Source organism: Salvelinus namaycush, chromosome 11 (assembly GCF_016432855.1).
Source record: "Salvelinus namaycush isolate Seneca chromosome 11, SaNama_1.0, whole genome shotgun sequence".
Taxonomy (NCBI): Eukaryota; Metazoa; Chordata; class Actinopteri; order Salmoniformes; family Salmonidae; genus Salvelinus; species Salvelinus namaycush.
In genome coordinates, this window is record NC_052317.1 from 19,700,406 (window position 1) to 19,718,264 (window position 17,859).

Consider the following 17,859-nt stretch of genomic DNA (forward strand, 5'->3'; position numbering starts at 1 on the left):
TGATGTACTGATAGTGATGGCTGATAGTGATGTACTGATAGTGATGTACTGATAGTGATGGTTGATAGTGATGTACTGAGAGTGATGTACTGATAGTGATGGCTGATAGTGATGTACTGATAGTGATGTACTGATAGTGATTGCTGACAGTGATGTACCGATAGTGATGTACCGATAGTGATGGCTGATAGTGATGGCTGATAGTGATGTACTGATAGTGATGTACTGATAGTGATGGTTGATAGTGATGTACTGAGAGTGATGTACTGATAGTAATGGCTGATAGTGATGTACTGATAGTGATGTACTGATAGTGATTGCTGATAGTGATGTACCGATAGTGATGTACCGATAGTGATGGCTGATAGTGATGGCTGATAGTGATGTACTGATAGTGATGTACTGATAGTGATGGCTGATAGTGATGTACTGATAGTGATGTACTGATAGTGATGACTGATAGTGATTGACTGATAGTGATGACTGATAGTGATGACTGATAGTGATGACTGATAGTGATGACTGATAGTGATGTACTGCTAGTGATGGCTGATAGTGATGTACTGATAGTGATGTACTGATAGTGATGTACTGCTAGTGATGACTGATAGTGATGTACTGATAGTGATGGCTGATAGTGATGTACTGATAGTGATGTACTGATAGTGATGTACTGCTAGTGATGACTGATAGTGATGTACTGATAGTGATGACTGATAGTGATGTACCGATAGTAAATCTTGCTCACCAGAACTGTGCTGGTATGTCAGATGAAGAGCTGAATGATGACCTTTAGCACAGTAAGCAGGAGGCCCAAACTAAGAGGTTAGATTCACTTTTTTCCCCGTCTACAGTCAGTGGTAAAGGTGAGTGGTTAGTTGAAAGTTAGTTTTTTTATGACCCAGAGAGCTTCTGGATGAGAACAAGGTCAGAGTAAACACGATGTGTTATCTACTCCTGACAAATCAGCAAACAGGGATTACGTGACTGCATTGACCAACATCCGTTTGGAAAATTTAGAACCAGCTTGGCACCACAAGAGCATGCCTGAACAGTTTTCACATGGATTAATAGTATTTTGGGGGGAAGTTAGTGTACATCACTGGAGTTGAATTACAGCATATTGAAAAGTGGTCAGTGGTGTTCATACCTCTTCTAGCCATGGCCTAACAGTAGGCCTAAGCATTGATTCCATAGCCAACCTTAGGTCTTCATAGGATGCACATACTAGATGTCTATGTGAACTGGGGACTGAAGATGGGGGATTCCAGAAAGTGCAGAATAATATTGAGATGTGAGAACGATGAGGCAGAGGTGGATGGAGACCAAACTACACACTGAATGACAAAACGTCCAGGTCAGAGTGAAGCCCACATAGATGACATCAAAATCAATTACTCTCAAGGTAATGCATTTCAAGTGAGTCTTCTTTTCTTTTGAATCTCCAAAGATAAAATGACATTGGCATTTTACAAAAGGTACAATTTCAGATCTATTCTAGTCCCGGGGGATGGATGGAGGGAGGGCTGGAGTTGGGGACGATCACATCTATTATCACTCTCTAGCAGTTTATTTGTCCATCTGTGCCCTGACTGACAAAGTTTGTGCTGACAGCTTGTTTGTGCTGACAGCTTGTTTGGCAGAAACTGACGTTCCTCTGTCATCCTTCTTGGTGCGTTCTGCACTGACCTTGGGAGCTGAAGCCCTTTGGAGAGAGATGCATTGTGCTGCAGAGATCCACTGCCAATTACCAGTGACAGGTAATACAACGGCCTCTGTCTTCACTAAGACTAGATCTGATAAAGTTCTTCTCTGGATAAAAGAGTATTGACCTCTTTAGTTGAATATAATGAGGTCTTGGATGTGATAGGATAATTGTGGCTCCTCTCACTTTGTTTTTTACATTCTCATGAGACACTGGATTACCTTGCTGCTGTTGGAGTGATACCTCTCCAGTGTGGTTGATTTTCTGTTACTTGCACAGGATGTGGTGCAAGGACACTGTAGAAAACCCTCTCTCTTTATCTACACCACAGATAAAGATGTTGCTTCCTGTAATGTCGCAGGACACTGCAGCAAAGTTTTGAAATGCTTTTTGAATCCCGGTATGCAACCAGATAATAAATTATGACTTATTTTATGACTTTATATTTAGCTAACAGTCCTAACCATAGAATGTGTCTTGACATACTGTAGAATTGAGTCATATACCGTGTCTATGATGTTACCCCTAGTTAAATGAAACTAACGACTTATGGTCACCAGTCCATCTTTAAAAATGACCTTTTGTTACTCACTGACGGACCTCTTTTAGTGCCGGACTCAAGAGTCCTGATAAACAAGTACAGATGGCTTCCTCTGTGAGATCCACAGTATGGTCATGCTGCAGGCTCTATGCCAAGCTAGTTTGCCATCATCTATAGCAGGGAGCCACATTGTTTGTGTCTGGAGTGGGGAACAAAAGGGCAGGGAGAGGGGGATTTTGGGGTGGGTGGTGATGCATGGAAAGAGGGGGGGTAGTAGGGATGGGTCACAGAGGGAGATTGGTCGCTATACAAATGTGACAGGCACATTGCTGTTGTTGACGCACTCTGTCATCTTTACTTTTAATGATGCCATCCATGTTTACACTTATGTTGATAAGTATTTCAATAAATTGGGCTGACTGTTTTATCATTCACTGATCTGTGAGAATGAAACCCAGATGTGCCATTTTTGTCTGAAAATGCACTATGATGAAACACAGGATCACCTCTCTGGATGTAGGCAGATGAAATATTGTGTTAACTTATAGTATGTCTTCAGAGGAGCCAAATGCAAATGTTATTTCTATTTTGTCATCACTTTTGACTTTATGTGACAGGTTTTTTATCGGTTGGAAGCACTCCAAGCCCACTGATTGGAGATGTCATCTGAAATCATCTTATTACGGAGGGGTGGTGGAATTAATCTTGACATTAAGTACCAGAGAAATAATTGATGATTCACAGTATTAAAGGAGATTGCCTGTCAGGTTTAATAATATGGAATGTTTTTACTATGTATTAAACCTTCCATCTACAATTCAAGGCCTATTCCTATTGAACCAGGTTATTTTCACAAATTGTCTGTGTTATTGATTTGAACAGTGACGTGCGGTGGCGTCGTGGCTGGGTAGGCATGGGCTATTCTCAAATCCAGATTTACTCACAAATAAACCTTGATGAAGCCCAAGTTCACATACAACAGATAACTCCTACAAACCGGAGTGACATAGGCTATTAACCTAAATTGACAAAAACAAAATCTAATGTAAATACCAATGTAGCCAAGATACACAAGCGATACACTGAGTGTACAAAACATTATGAACACCTTCCTAATATTGAGTTGCACCCCCTTTTGCCCTCAGAACAGCCTCAATTTTGTTCGGGCATGGACTCTACAAGGTGTTGAAAGCGTTCCACAGGAATGCTGGCCCATGTTGACTCCAATGCTTCCCACAGTTGTGTCAAATTGGCTGGCTTTCCTTTGGGTGTTGGGCCATTCTTGAAACACACAGGAAACTGTTGAGGGGGAAAAACCCAGCAACATTCTAGGTTCTTGACACACTCAAACCAGTGTGCCTGGCACCTACTACAATACCACGTTCAAAGGCACTTAAATATTTTGTCTTGCCCATTCACCTTCTGAGTGGCACACTTCCACAATCAATGTCTCAATTGTCTCAAGGCTTAAAAATCCTTCTTTAACCTGTCTCCTCCCCTTCATCTACACTGATTGTGGCATCAATAAGGGATCATGGATTTCACCTGGATTCACCTGGTTAGTCTTTGTCACGGAAAGAGCAGGTGTTCCTAATGTTTGTACACACAGTGTATAATAAATAAGATTCTAACGAAATGTCCATATCAAGAATCAGAATGACTGAAACATGCATTTCAAAATGTAGCCTAACCTACACATTTGCAAAGGAAAATGCATTTAGGTCTACCTTTACTTGTAAATTAAGTCCATTGGTCTGTCCTTCAGGGTGAACCTCTTTGTGACCACGTTGTAGAAGTCAGTATAACCCCATGTCCATTATTTTGTTCTGCATGCTCAGCATAGGCGTCGTTGTTTTGCCTAGCTTGAAGTAGTGTAATTTGTTGCAAATCAAATAAAAGTTTATTGGTTGCGTACACAGTTTAGCAGATGTTATAGCAGGTGCAGCGAAATGCTTTCATATTTTGCCAATTTCATATTTTGCTCATACATATTGCCTAAACATGTTGTGTGGGTATAACCTGGGGTAAGTGCTGCACATTTGGGACGTGTCTACATCATTTGCCGTTTGCATCCCTTGAATTGAACGAACTCGAAACTAGCTAGCTAGCAAAAACAACCTGACAAATGGACACTATACTGCACCCCAAAAATTTTCCAAGTTGGAATAATTTTGTGCGCCATTTGGAGGGTTCGAAGAGTGGAACGTCAACTATAATTCAAGTTAAAACCAGACAGAGGCAGTATACAGGAGCTCTACAAATCAATATGTGTCATGACAGGCAAGTGAACAGTGAGTACTGGACTGTCCACTTGTCTGAAACGTCATTAGCAATTAAAATACTTTTTACCCTGTCTTTTATACATCTTGGACATTTACTTTTGCTTTGTGGACAGTAATGGGAATGGGAATTACTTTTTGTGTTACTGTGAAAATGGAACGCCTTGGGGATGTGCCTCCCATATGACTGGCCCTGCTGTATGCATGAAGAACCACCAGAATGTTTTAGAAAAAAACATTAGATAACAAAAAAGAATTACCTTTTTTTTTTTAGAACATTGTATTTTTTATTTTGCTTTTTATAACAGCTTTTTTTGTAGGTTTTGCTTCCCCTGACTGCACATCCCTGGATTTCAATACTATTACTAATACTTATAGGGAATAACTTCTCCTCAGAAGCTGATTTCTGAAATATTATAAGCACTTCTCTTTCTCCATCATGTTTTTCCTACAGTATTTTAGAATGGCTATTGGTGTGGTGTGTGAAGCTGCAGGAACCCCTATGGTTGCCCTTGTATTTGTATCTCAGCCTCACCATGTTTATGTAGTGGCTATGTTTGCCATCTTCTTTGAAGCTGTTTATGATTTTCAGGTAGCTTCTACCCATCTTTTGACATGTCCTTGTGGGTGTAGTATGAGTTTGCTTTAGAAAATGACAATTAAACCAAGTAATTTGCTTCTCTTATCCATGTTGATACATGGATTATGTTAGATGACTTGGCAGTCATCCATTGTGTGAGCACATGACATTAAATTAAATGTGTGCTTTCCCTGAGATTCAGCATATTGTTCCTTGTTTTTAGGATTTTAATTAAATATTTGTTAGAGCTAAGAATCTAAAAGCATTTAAATGAATAATACAGTTGTCTGCCATAACTGTCCATTTCATAGTCCCTTTAGTCATACTCTGAGTTTTCAGGTGGTGTGTAAGAGAGGTAGTCTTGCGAAAGCAGAGTCAACTGGAGGAGTAACAGCATGGATGAACAGTCAACATCTTTATTCACTGTTGAATAATACTGTACACTCCTCATCTACCGTGGCATTTCTCAGTCTGTTGACAGGTACTTGTATGTGAAGTATTCATGTACAGTATATGGAGCATGTCAGGGCTGTTGGCTTTCTTCAGTGCTCCAGCTGATGTTCACTAAAAGGATGTCACAGGAGATTCAACTGTAGGCCTACAGTAATTGATCTTTACACCACTGCTGTACAAGGTATAACTTCCACAGACAGTTACATGTTCATTCTAGCGTTGGCCAAAAACAAGCAAAATACAAACATACAGTATAGTACACCGTTTCACAAACTATGAATATGCTGCTCCATTCATCCTTGTGTTTTGTTTCCAAAATGAAGCTTTGCCGATGTATTTAGCTAGTCGCTCATTCTAAATAGTTGGATGTGTAATATCTGTCCCTCCGTCTAGGTTGTGTTCTACACTGATGGTCCACTGATGAGTCATTATTATCCGGCGTTCCTCCTGAGTATTGTCCTGCTCCTGGTTTCAGTTCAGGCCTCGTCTCCAATCACAGATTTAATATACACAGACAGCCGAGGGGCTTGTTCCGCGCGTCAGGCAAAAATGTGCCCCCGCTCCTTCACCCCTCGACAGGCTCAATTTAAGCATGGGGTTGTGTTCTCCTCCTACCTGCCCCGGGGTATTCACATATTTGATGTCCTATGTGTTCCTCAACTAAATATGTATGATCTGAGTGTGATCGTAACGATGAAGAATAACGTTTGTGCTGTTATTTCACCACACAACACAGCACACAGGCATAAGCTATGTGAAATGTGTTTTGGGAAGAGGTTGCGTGGGATAAAGTTGAAATGTGAACAAAGAATATGAAACACCTAAAAATTGACGGGAAAGGATGGATGGAATGGGACAATATTGGAAAGATATTGGATTATAATGTTGAGATATTGAATAAATATAATTAAGTGTACAAAACAAAGTGCTTTCTCCCCAGGACCTAGTTGACACTGCTCTGTTACTAAACAGTGTTACATTCACAAGCCTGTAATATATAAAAAACATTTATGCAATCAATATTTTAATGTTAACCTCTGCCTCAGAGGACTGCACTTCCTGGGCTTACCTCGCTGCCTCTCAGGTGAAATGGAAGATGTCTATGTAGGCCTATAGCTACTACAGCTCCTATGCTTTCCAGAGAGAAAGAGTTCTGTTCATTGTCGTTGTATCGAATGGTCTCCTTCCTCTCATTGGTGTGCCCTTGATGTGCTCACAAACCAAACACAAGCCTGCTGTGGGTCCCCAGAGACACCCAGAGAGTAGCAGCTGCTCGCTCTTTCTCCACACCAACATGGGCAGCACACACACAGGGCGATGGGGTGGGGGCGGTGGATGAGGGGGTACTATTTAACGCTCCGCCATGGCTAAACACTGTTGGAGAATCGGTAAACATTGATAGGCATCCTTGCACAACTGGAAAGGTTTGATATGAGTTTCAGGGATGTTATTATTTATTTAATTTAGAGGGCGAAGGGTGGGGGCTTAGTTTTGCTGTGAAGGATGAAGGAGGCAGTCATGGGTTTAGCATATCAAGCTGTACCCCAATGATGGAAACTAAAAAGAGGTTCTAAAAAGTGTTGTTTTCATGTATCACTCTGTTTTGGCTGTCTGCCTATGAGCTTTAACATTTATGTCTTAAAAGTGGTGTGAACATAAACTTTGGATTGGTGAAATTGTGATCAAAGTTTAAAAAATATATTCTTGAGCTAACCCTGGTTCAGTAAAGTGATTCATTACAACGTTATAAAGAGTAAACAGGCTGTGGAGATCTGGCATCTAGCCCCCTCCAGCGTGCAGTAGGCTAGGCGGCATCTCTCCGGTATCAGGTGGCTCTGATTGACACATTGTGGGACAAGCTTATTAATGCTAAAGGTAGCTGGAGAAAATTACGTTCCAGTTTGGGTCACAGCCAGGCTATGTATGCCAAGCCAAGGCATTCACACATCTCAGGGATAAGGGGATGCTCCCTCATTTTGAGCATTTTATTTCCCATATGTACAGTTGAAGTCGGAAGTTTACATACACTTTGGTTGGAGTCATTAAAACTCGTTTTTCAAACACTCCACAAATTGCTTGTTAACAAACTATCGTTTTTTCAAGTCGGTTAGGACATCTACTTTGTGCATGACACAAGTAATTTTTCCAACAATTGTTTACAGACAATTGACAATTATTTCACTAAGAATTCACTGTATCACAATTCCAGTGGGTCAGAGGTTTACATACACTAAGTTGACTGTGCCTTTAAACAGCTTGGAAAATTCCAGAAAATTATTTCATGGCTTTAGAAGTTTCGGATAGGCTAATTGACATAATTTGAGTCAATTGGAGGTGTACCTATTTACGGCCTTACCTCCCTAATCTTACTTCATTTGCACACTCTGTGTATAGACTTTTCTATTGTGTTATTGACTGTACCTTTGTTTATTCCATGTGTAACTCTGTGTTGTTGTTTGTGTCACACTGCTTTTCTTTATCTTGGCCAGGTCGCAGTTGTAAATGAGAACTTGTTCTCAACTGGCTTACCTGGTTAAATAAAGGTGAAATAAAATTTAAATAAAAAAAACCTGTGGATGTATTTCAAGGCCTACCTTCAAACTCAGTGCCTCTTTGCTTGACATCATGGGAAAATAAAAAGAAATCAGCCAATTCCTCAGAAAAAAAATTGTAGACCTCCACAAGTTTGGTTCATCCTTGGGAGCAATTTCCAAATGCCTAAAGGTACCACGTTCATCTGTACAAACAATAGTACGCAAGCATAAACACCATGGGACCACGCAGCCGTCATACCGCTCAGAAAGGAGACGTGTTCTGTCTCCTAGAGATGAACGTACTTTGGTGCGAAAAGTGCAAATCAATCCCAGAACAACAGCAAAGGACCTTGTGAAGATGCTGGAGGAAACAGGTACAAAAGTATCTATATCCACAGTAAAGTAAAGAAAAATTATGTGGATATATTGAAGCAACATCTCAAGACATCAGTCAGGAAGTTAAAGCTTGGTCGCAAATGGGTCTTCCAAATGGACAATGACCCCAAGCATACTTCCAAAGTTGTGGCAAAATGGCTTAAGGACAACAAAGTCAAGGTATTGGAGTGGCCATCACAAAGCCCTGACCTCAATCCTATAGAAAATGTGTGGGCAGAACTGAAAAAGTGTGTGCGAGCAAGGAGGCCTAAAAACCTGATTCAGTTACACCAGCTCTGTCAGGAGGAATGGGCCAAAATTCACCAAACTTATTGTGGGAAGCTTGTGGAAGGCTACCCGAAACGTTTGATCCAAGTTAAACAATTTAAAGGCAATGCTACCAAATACTAATTGAGTGTATGTAAACTTCTGACCCACTGGGAAAGTGATGAACGAATTAAAAACTTAAATAAATCATTCTCTCTACTATTATTCTGACATTTCACATTCTTAAAATAAAGTGGTGATCCTAACTGACAGGGAATTTTTACTATGATTAAATGTCAGGAATTGTGAAAAACTGAGTCTAAATGTATTTGACTAAGGTCTATGTTAACTTCCGACTTTAACTGTATGTAAGTGAAGCTGGTAGTACAGTGACTGTATGTTGATTCCTGGGTAGTGAAAGGAAGGCATGACGGCCATTTATTGCTGTCTGATCAGATTGTGAAATTAATTATGCACACAGCATCAAGCTCAATTGCTGTTAATTTCTCTCCAAATCAATTCATTAATGCAAGCCAATTTCAAGATGTGAAAGATTTGAGAGCACTGCTCTCATAGAAACCGTCCTCTCCATACAAATTGCTTGTGTTTCCACTGCCCATCCCACACCTCATTCCATAGAGTCCCATTGAACAATTTATATTTTTATAAATGGAGGATTAGCCATCAGGAGAGCATGCTCGGTTATCATATTTTCACAAGCATCTCCTTCCTGTATTGTTGTGGTTATTTTAATTAAATCCTACTGAGGGTTGGAGCGGACCTTTTTAGAGGGGATGATTAAGCCCATAATGGTGAGGTGCTCCTCATGTCTGTCTGGTGCTTAGTATGGATGATTAACTGAGTCTGTTAATGGGGACGAGGCTTGACATTGGAAGCTAGATTTGTTCAGTGGAGGTGTTTTCTTCAATCACCAGCGCAGATCACAGTCCTCACCTGCCTGCTGGACTGTAGGTCCATTAAGATGAATAAGGCCAGTTCGATTTGGTGTTTTATAGCATGTCAGATGATCACCTTTGCCTTTGCTGTCATTTAACAAAACTGGTTGTTTTCCTCAATCTGTTAAATATGATTTTTTATCAGTCACAGAAAACTGGTCACTGTATCACTGTATTCTAGTGTTGTTTGCCTTTGTGGAGCCATGCATATATTGATCTCCTGCTGAGTGTTGTCCTGCACCCAAGGTGCAACAGAAGTAGAAATGTCACATTAGCTCAGCGGAAGTGTATCAATATGGCGCCTCATGTTCACTTCCCCTCTTTTTATCTTTTCCGGCATTCAGAGAGCCAAGGTTCCCAGGACAGCATATGTTTGATCAGCAGACCCCAGCTCCACTCATGAATAGTAATGTCCGCTCTCTGGCCATGGTCCCATATAGCTTTTAGCCAGCCTGGGACTAGGGTTTTACCCACAGGGCCAGCCCCCATGCTCCGTAGGGACACTGGGAGGCCCCAGTTTCCTGCCGAGGAGGCCCGTCAACATCAAGCCCACTGTCTGCTGCATGGAGCCCCAGTCTGAGTGGGACTGGAGTGGCCAACCCCAGGCACTGTCTCCCCCTAGACACAGTAGCATGCACCCCCAGCCAGGCCTTGCCTTATTTCTCACAGCACAGGATCACAGGCAGAGGTAGTGAATGACCAGTAACTCTGTGTTATTCTCATGTATCAGTACTCTATGTTGCTTACAATACATGTTAATGTAGGAGTAGTTGACACAAATGACACAAGTGTGACAGATATGTAGGGCATAGGGATTGCCATATTGAGGTACTCAATTGAGTTTCAAACTATTTTAAATTGTTACCGTCAGGATATTGTGATCCATTTTCTAAACATGATCCATGTTTACATCTTTATACTTGTTTTCAGTGTATTGCTCTGTTCAGATAAACCATAACCTAATCAAATGAAACAGTATGTTTAAAATGTAATTGTGTCTTTGTATCACAGACATAATAAATGCCTCATACCTGGCTAAGAGCTATACTGCCCTCTAGTGCTGCCTTGAAACAAATGTCTATGCTATTTTACTGAGACAAAGGTATTACAGTAGTAGCATTTTAAAGATCTGTAGATATATTACAGTGTCTCATCCTGCCCATCACCGAAAGTTTAGCTATCTCCTTTTTAAATCGTGCTATCTCTGAACAAATGTTAGTATTGTATCCTGAAGGGTTGAGCTCAACACAACAACAACAACAGCAGCAAGAGTTTGCCTTGGGTCTAGCGAAGGTGAGAGCCAGTTACAGCCACTATGCAGACTCCCTCCTACCCTCCTGCCTGGCAGGCCAGGCCCGTTGCCAGGCCAGACCACGGTCGTTGCCAGGGGAATGCCCATTACTGGACAGAAGCCCTCCACCCACGCCATAGCCCTCTGCCAAGGCGCTAGCTGTCAGTGCCCAAAGTGCCAGAGTGGAATTGGGTTCAAAAAGTCAAGGAGGAGGAGTGCCTGTCCTCTTAACAACCTCAAGCGAGACTACCCATCTATGCCATCCTCCGTGTTCCGTGAGAATAACGTCTTTATATTTGTTTATGTTTAGCATGAAACTGAATTGTAATGCAGTGATAGGTCACTCATAATAGCCTTTTTTTCACCACATTCTCTTACCAAAGAACAGGGTAAAGTAACAAGTATTTAGGCGTAAGAAACGACATTTGTTTTTCTCAAAATATCTTTGTCAGCTAATAGCAGGGTAGACCCTGTACCTCTTATTCGAAGGTGTGAAGAAGAGTTCTTCTTCCTACAAAGCAAGCCGATGAGAGAGACATGTATTCTCAGCACATAGACCTATTGCTCAAGGTCAAGAGGATTCAATGAGAGCTTTTCATTAGAGACAATTATTAGGTCTGACAATGTGTTGGAAACAGATCAATAGCCCTGGTCAAAGGGAGGATCTTCCAATCAATCTCTCTCACTGGCAGATACACCTTTCTCCTTTTTGATGTTGGAAATTGATGCAACCCTTCTAGACCATAGTAATGTGTATAAATATATGGATGTTTCCAGTCTGTGAAGGACTGTGTTTTTAGGGAGAAGGTTTTAGAGGAAGAGTTATTGCGGAGTGTTACCTATATTAGCATTAAAGCCAGTCCCACAGAGTGTGGAGGAGTGAGCACACCCTAGAAGAGCCCTGGCACGGCAGTATGTCCCAGGCCAGCAGGACAGTGCCCTCTGGCATCATCATGGTTATTTTATCTCAACCCAACTCTAAGGCTGGCTGAGGGGGCCCCTCTCCCCACCCAATGAGTATCTTGATTAATGCATTTCAACTATATTCAAAGTGGTCCTTCTATTCGAGTCTTTTACAATGCAGAATATACTAAGTTATAGATTAAATGAGGTATAGATGCCTTTAGGGTAGTGTATCAGAGTGGGAGAAAGAGGAAATGGATGGGCATTGCATTTAATGCAAACATTTTAGGTATGTAATCTGGGAATTTTGCCCTTGCCTTTCCCATTCCTAATGAATGGAACAATTCTCTCTCATAGGCGGGAGAAAAGATGTTGATTATCATATGCATGTTGAATTCATTCCTCGGCTCAATGCAATCATTCTCAAATTAACCGCCACTCTTGCCGAATAGAACGAAGAATAAAGGCAGTGAAGGGCTGCGTGCTTTTGACTGGCAATGAAGATAACACAGAGTCGGTCTTCAGATTGGTAGAGGTGGATGTCTGTGCACAGGGAAATATCTGCAGACAGCCAAATCAATGGGGTTTCTTTTGACATGATGGTGTAGGCTTGCTGAAAGGCAGATCTGTGAGATGCTGCTACCTTGGGACATTGTTCTCCTGTCAGTCTCGGCAGCCTAACAATGTAATCTCTCTCTCCTCCTCTCCCCTCTTCTCCCTCTTCTTCTCCTCTCTCCTGAGGAGCAAATATCCTTCAGGTAAACGGCAATACATGTCACCCCCTGAAGATGTGCAATTAATATTTTATGTGTGTGTGTGTCTGTGTGTGTGTGTGTCTCTGTGTGTTTGTGTGTGTGTCTCTGTGTGTGTGTGTGTCTCTGCCTGCCTGCCTGTCTGCCTGCCTGCCTGTCTGCCTGTCTGTCTGTCTGTCTGTCTGTCTGTCTGTCTGTCTGTCTGTCTGTCTGTCTGTCTGTCTGTCTGTCTGTCTGTCTGTCTGTCTGTCTGTCTGTCTGTCTGTCTGTCTGTCTGTCTGTCTGTCTGTCTGTCTGTCTGTCTGTCGTGTGTGTGTATGTGTGTGTGTATGTGTATGTGTATGTGTGTGTGTGTGTGTGTGTGTGTGTGTGTGTGTGTGTGTGTGTGTGTGTGTGTGTGTGTGTGTGTGTGTGTGTGTCTGTGTGTGTCTCTCTCTGTCTCTGTGTGTGTGTGTGTGTGTGTGTGTGTGTGTGTGTGTGTGTGTGTGTGTGTGTGTGTGTGTGTGTGTGTGTGTGTGTGTGTGTGTGTGTGTGTGTGTGTGTGTGTGTGTGTGTGTGTGTGTGTGCATACTCAAGAAAACAGCTGCCATTATGGAGGCTTTGGATTGAAAGGCTTATAGCTGCAGATAAGGGAAATTAATTTTTCATCAGGAATAATATGAAGCTTAAAGAAGGCACAAAGCGTAGGTGGAAGTGGACGGGGAATTTGTCAAGTGTTGTCTATCCAGGATAATACTGCTTAGCGTTTGATTGGTGTAATCAAGGGGTGTGATGTCTAAGGCTGGGGGATTAAACCAGTTTTCGGTGGGCTGATTGGGAACCGGTTGAATATTGCTGTTTCACAGGAATTTTGATCAGTCTGATTTTAGTTATGTCTCTGGACATGTTGAAGTATTTCCAACAGATGGAATTGTCAGTTTATCTTGATGGTTTGAACTATAATGTTGAACACAACATATGCATCTACGCCTTTTCATTGTATGATTTAAGATGATAACCCGTATAGAGGCTGACAAATGTCCTCTAGGGTAGTTTACTATGAAAGGAAATTATCAATCTATTCCAATTACTTTATAGTCCATCTTTTTTTGTTAAGATTCCTGTGCTGTAGTTTAATGTAAGCCTACTGCCCCTGCAGTGCCAGTGACCAGTCTCACCTTTGCTCTTTCTCAAATTCATTACCTTAATATCTCCCTTGATGTTTTCAAACGGAGTCACTAACTTGTTCAGTGGTACAGTGTGGCACAGCGTGGTGTGGTGGGTGGATGCTTACATGGAGTCCTCTCTAATTTGTTTCTGCTCCAAGGGTTCTCATTAAGGATCTGTGGTGGGAGGGCTCACAGTGAGAGGAGGAGAGGCCGTGCAGCTAAGGAAGGTCACAAGGACAACAGTATATTCAGATTACTGGTTGTACGGTAGCTCTACATAGGACACCGCACATGAATGCAATGCATCTATTGCATTCATGTGTGGCATCATACATAAGGCTACTTGTACAGATGTGTCCTTAATTGCACTCTATTCCCTATATACTGTAGTGTACTACTTTTGACCAGAGCCCTATGGGTCTTGGTTAAAAGTAGTGTACTATAAAGGGAATAGGGTTTGGGTTGGGTTGTCTCATCTCTGCGCTTTCTGTACCTGCCTACAGTGACCACCTGAGGGCAGAAAACACCACAACCACAGGAGCTGGAATGCCAAACAGTGAGAACCCCAGAACCTCCTACATTAACATGTATTGTAAAACTTACAGGAGCAAATGCAATTTGAATTGTTCATCTCACCTCTCTCAATGAGTGTCTCAAGAAAAAGTCATTTGAAAATGACCTACAATAATGTTTTTTTTTTTTTTTGTTGCCGGTTTCTTATCTCCCATGTATTGAAACATCACGAGACACCAGAAGGGCAAGCTAAATTGGTTGGCTCAGCATACTCCTGGCTCTCGCGGCAGGTCTTTGTTCAGGGGCGCGGCAGTGCCGGAGCGGACCAGATGGGCCGTGGCCGCCTGGTGCCAAACAAACAGAGTGAGAGCAAAGGGAGGAAGCAGCGGACATTCACCTGTCCGCCGTGTCAATTGAAGGGCTTTCTTCGTCAGCAGCTGATGTCCAACTGAAAAACCTGCTGATGTCAGTCGGACCCATTCAGGTAGGTCAAACCTGCTCTGAGCGTCATGCTGTCAGCCTGTCTTTTTACTCGAGAAGGTTGATACGATCAGTGAAATTTACTGTGAAACAGGTTAACCCTTCTGAGGAAGGATCTCATGTTTGGGAATAGAAAGAGATTCCCTTGACACCTGAAACACAGTCTATCTACAGCCACCATGAAAGCTATATGTGTGTGTGTGTGTGTGTGTGTGTGTGTGTGTGTGTGTGTGTGTGTGTGTGTGTGTGTGTGTGTGTGTGTGTGTGTGTGTGTGTGTGTGTGTGTGTGTGTGTGTGTGTGTGTGTGTAATGTGTTGAATATACTGTACAGTGCATTCGGAAACTATTCAGATCCCTTGACTTTTTCCTCATTTTGTTACGTTACAGCCTTATTTTAAAATTGATTAAATAAATTGTATCATCATCAATCTACATACAATACTCCATAATGACTAAGCAAAAACAGGTTTTCCAAAATGTTAGATAAAACAGAAATAGCTTATTTACAGAGATTTTGCTATGAGACTCGAAATTGAGCTCAGGTGCATCCTGTTTCCATTGATCCCATTTCTACAACTTAATTGGAGTCCACCTGTGGTAAATTCAAGTGATTGGACATGTTATGGAAAAGCACACACCTGTCTATATAAGGTCCCACAGTTTACAGTGCATGTCAGAGCAAAAATTAAGCCATGACGTCGAAGGAATTGTCCGCAGAGCTCCGAGACAAGATTGTGTCGAGGCACAGATCTGGAGAAGGGTACCAAAACATTTCTGCAGCATTGAAGGTTCCCAAGAACACAGTGGCCTCCATCATTCTTAAATGGATGATGTTTGGGACCACCAAGACTCTTTCTAGAGCTGGCTGCCCAGCCAAACTGAGCAATCGGGGGAGAAGGGCCTTGGTCAGGGAGTTGACCAAGAACCCGATGGTCACTCTGACAGAGCCCCAGAGTTCCTCTGTGGAGATGGGAGAACCTTCCAGAAGGACAACCATCTCTGCAGCACTCCACCAATCAGGCCTTTACGGTAGAGTGGCCAGACGGAAGCCACTCCACAGTAAAAGGCACATGACAGCCCGCTTGGAGTTCGCCAAAAGGCACCTCAAGACTCTCAGACCATGAGAGCTAAGACAATGCAGGAGTGGCTTCGGGACAAGTCTCTGAATGTCCTTGAGTGGCCCAGCCAGAGCCCGGACTTGAACCCGATAGAACATTTCTGGAGGACCTGAAAATAGCTGTGCAGCAACGCTCCCCATCCAACCTGACAGAGCTCGAGAGGATCTGCAGAGAAGAATGAGAGAAACTCCCCAAATACAGGTGTGCCAAGCTTGTAGCGTTGTAACCAAGAAGACCCGAGGCTGTAATAGCTGCCAAAGGTGCTTCAACAAAGTACTGAGTAAAGGATCTGAATACTTATGTAAATGTGATATTCCCGTTTTCTACTTTTTTTTGCAAAGATTTCATAAAAACCTATTTTTTCTTTGTCTTTATGGAGTATTGTGTGTAGATTGACGAGGAGAAAAAAAACAATTGAATCCCTTTTAGAATACGGCTGTAACATAACAAAATGTGGAAAAAGTAAAGGGGTCTGAATACTTTCCGAATGCACTTTATGTTATCTGTCTAGGGATTGTTTTGTACACTAGGGGCACTTTCACATGGGGTCATTGTTCACATGTATAGGTAACTGCCAAAATAAATGAAACACCAACATACATATAGTGTCTTAATAAGGCATTGGGCCACCAAGAGCCACCAGAGCAGCTTCAATGCCTTGGCATAGATTCTACAAGCAAGGGTGTAGGAGCCGGGGGGAACAAGGGGGACATATCCACCCCAATGTTAGAAAATGCCCCCCCCCCCCAATAAAATAAAATGTGAGTCACTTTCCCCTGAATTTCTCCAGGAACGTGAGTCACTTCCCCCTGAACTTCTCCTGGAACGTGAGTCACATCCCCCGCCCGCACTGACTGCTTCATTCTCACTCTCGGTTGTTAATAGCAGTATGACAGTGTGTGAGTGTGAGAAAAAGCACTGTGCAGCACCACGATCGCTACTAACAACACCGGGTAAAGTAAATATAGTAGGCAACAACAAAGTGTATGCATGTGAATAAACTTTGGTATGTTAGAACAAATGTGGCAACTATAAGCTTTCTCCTGACTAGTAGCTAGTTAGCTTTACATTTACATTTTAGTCAGATTTGATCTAACTAGCTAACGCTGGGTAGTTCGGGCTAGGGATGGGCACGGTTATTCAAATTTTCAAATATCTGTACAGACATTAAGATTTGAATACTTGAAAGAGTATTCATGATTTTCTTTTTATCATAGGCCCATTTTAACAATGAGAAGGCTTTGTCTCAATGAAATATAATTATCTATGCAACATTGCTGCACACAAGGATATACCATGACATTTAAAATTCTTAGTTGAGTAAAATAACAAACTTTTTAATGTAGTTTTTATGACGTGTGCCCCATAAAAAGACATACCGTATAGCCTACACACGTTTTATGTGTGTAATTTGTTGTTATTGTCTGCCAATAAAAGTGGCTCCATGAGTAGCAACGTGAAGTGGGAGATCTCTAATCAATGGAATTAAAATTATGTAATTAAGTTAGCTAAATGAGAAGGAATAGGCTACAATGAGCAACCGACAAGCAGGATGATGTTTAATCTGAATGGAGTTGTTCTAGATAAGGACGGAGAGCACAGCAACATAGCCTCAACTTGTCTAGCTAGCTAGCTACCTGGCCAACTAACATAACAGAAAAAGTAGCTAGCTGGCTATCTTAGCTAGCTTCTTTACATCGTTTTGATGCAGTAAAGACATGCCAGATGGGATGAGAGATAACCTTTGGCGTTTACAAGTTTGTATAAGTAGCGTAAGTCAGTGGCTACTTTTTCTCTCTCTCCCTCCTGTGTCACACACACCAGACCCTGGCCATCCCCCTCCCTGCAGCAATGTGCACCATCTCTCATGAGTCACGCAGGCAGCGCAGTAAGCAATTGTCCAAGTTTAAACAAAGTTACAAAAAAAAACACATGTATTTTGACTGTCCAGATATCCCCCAAAA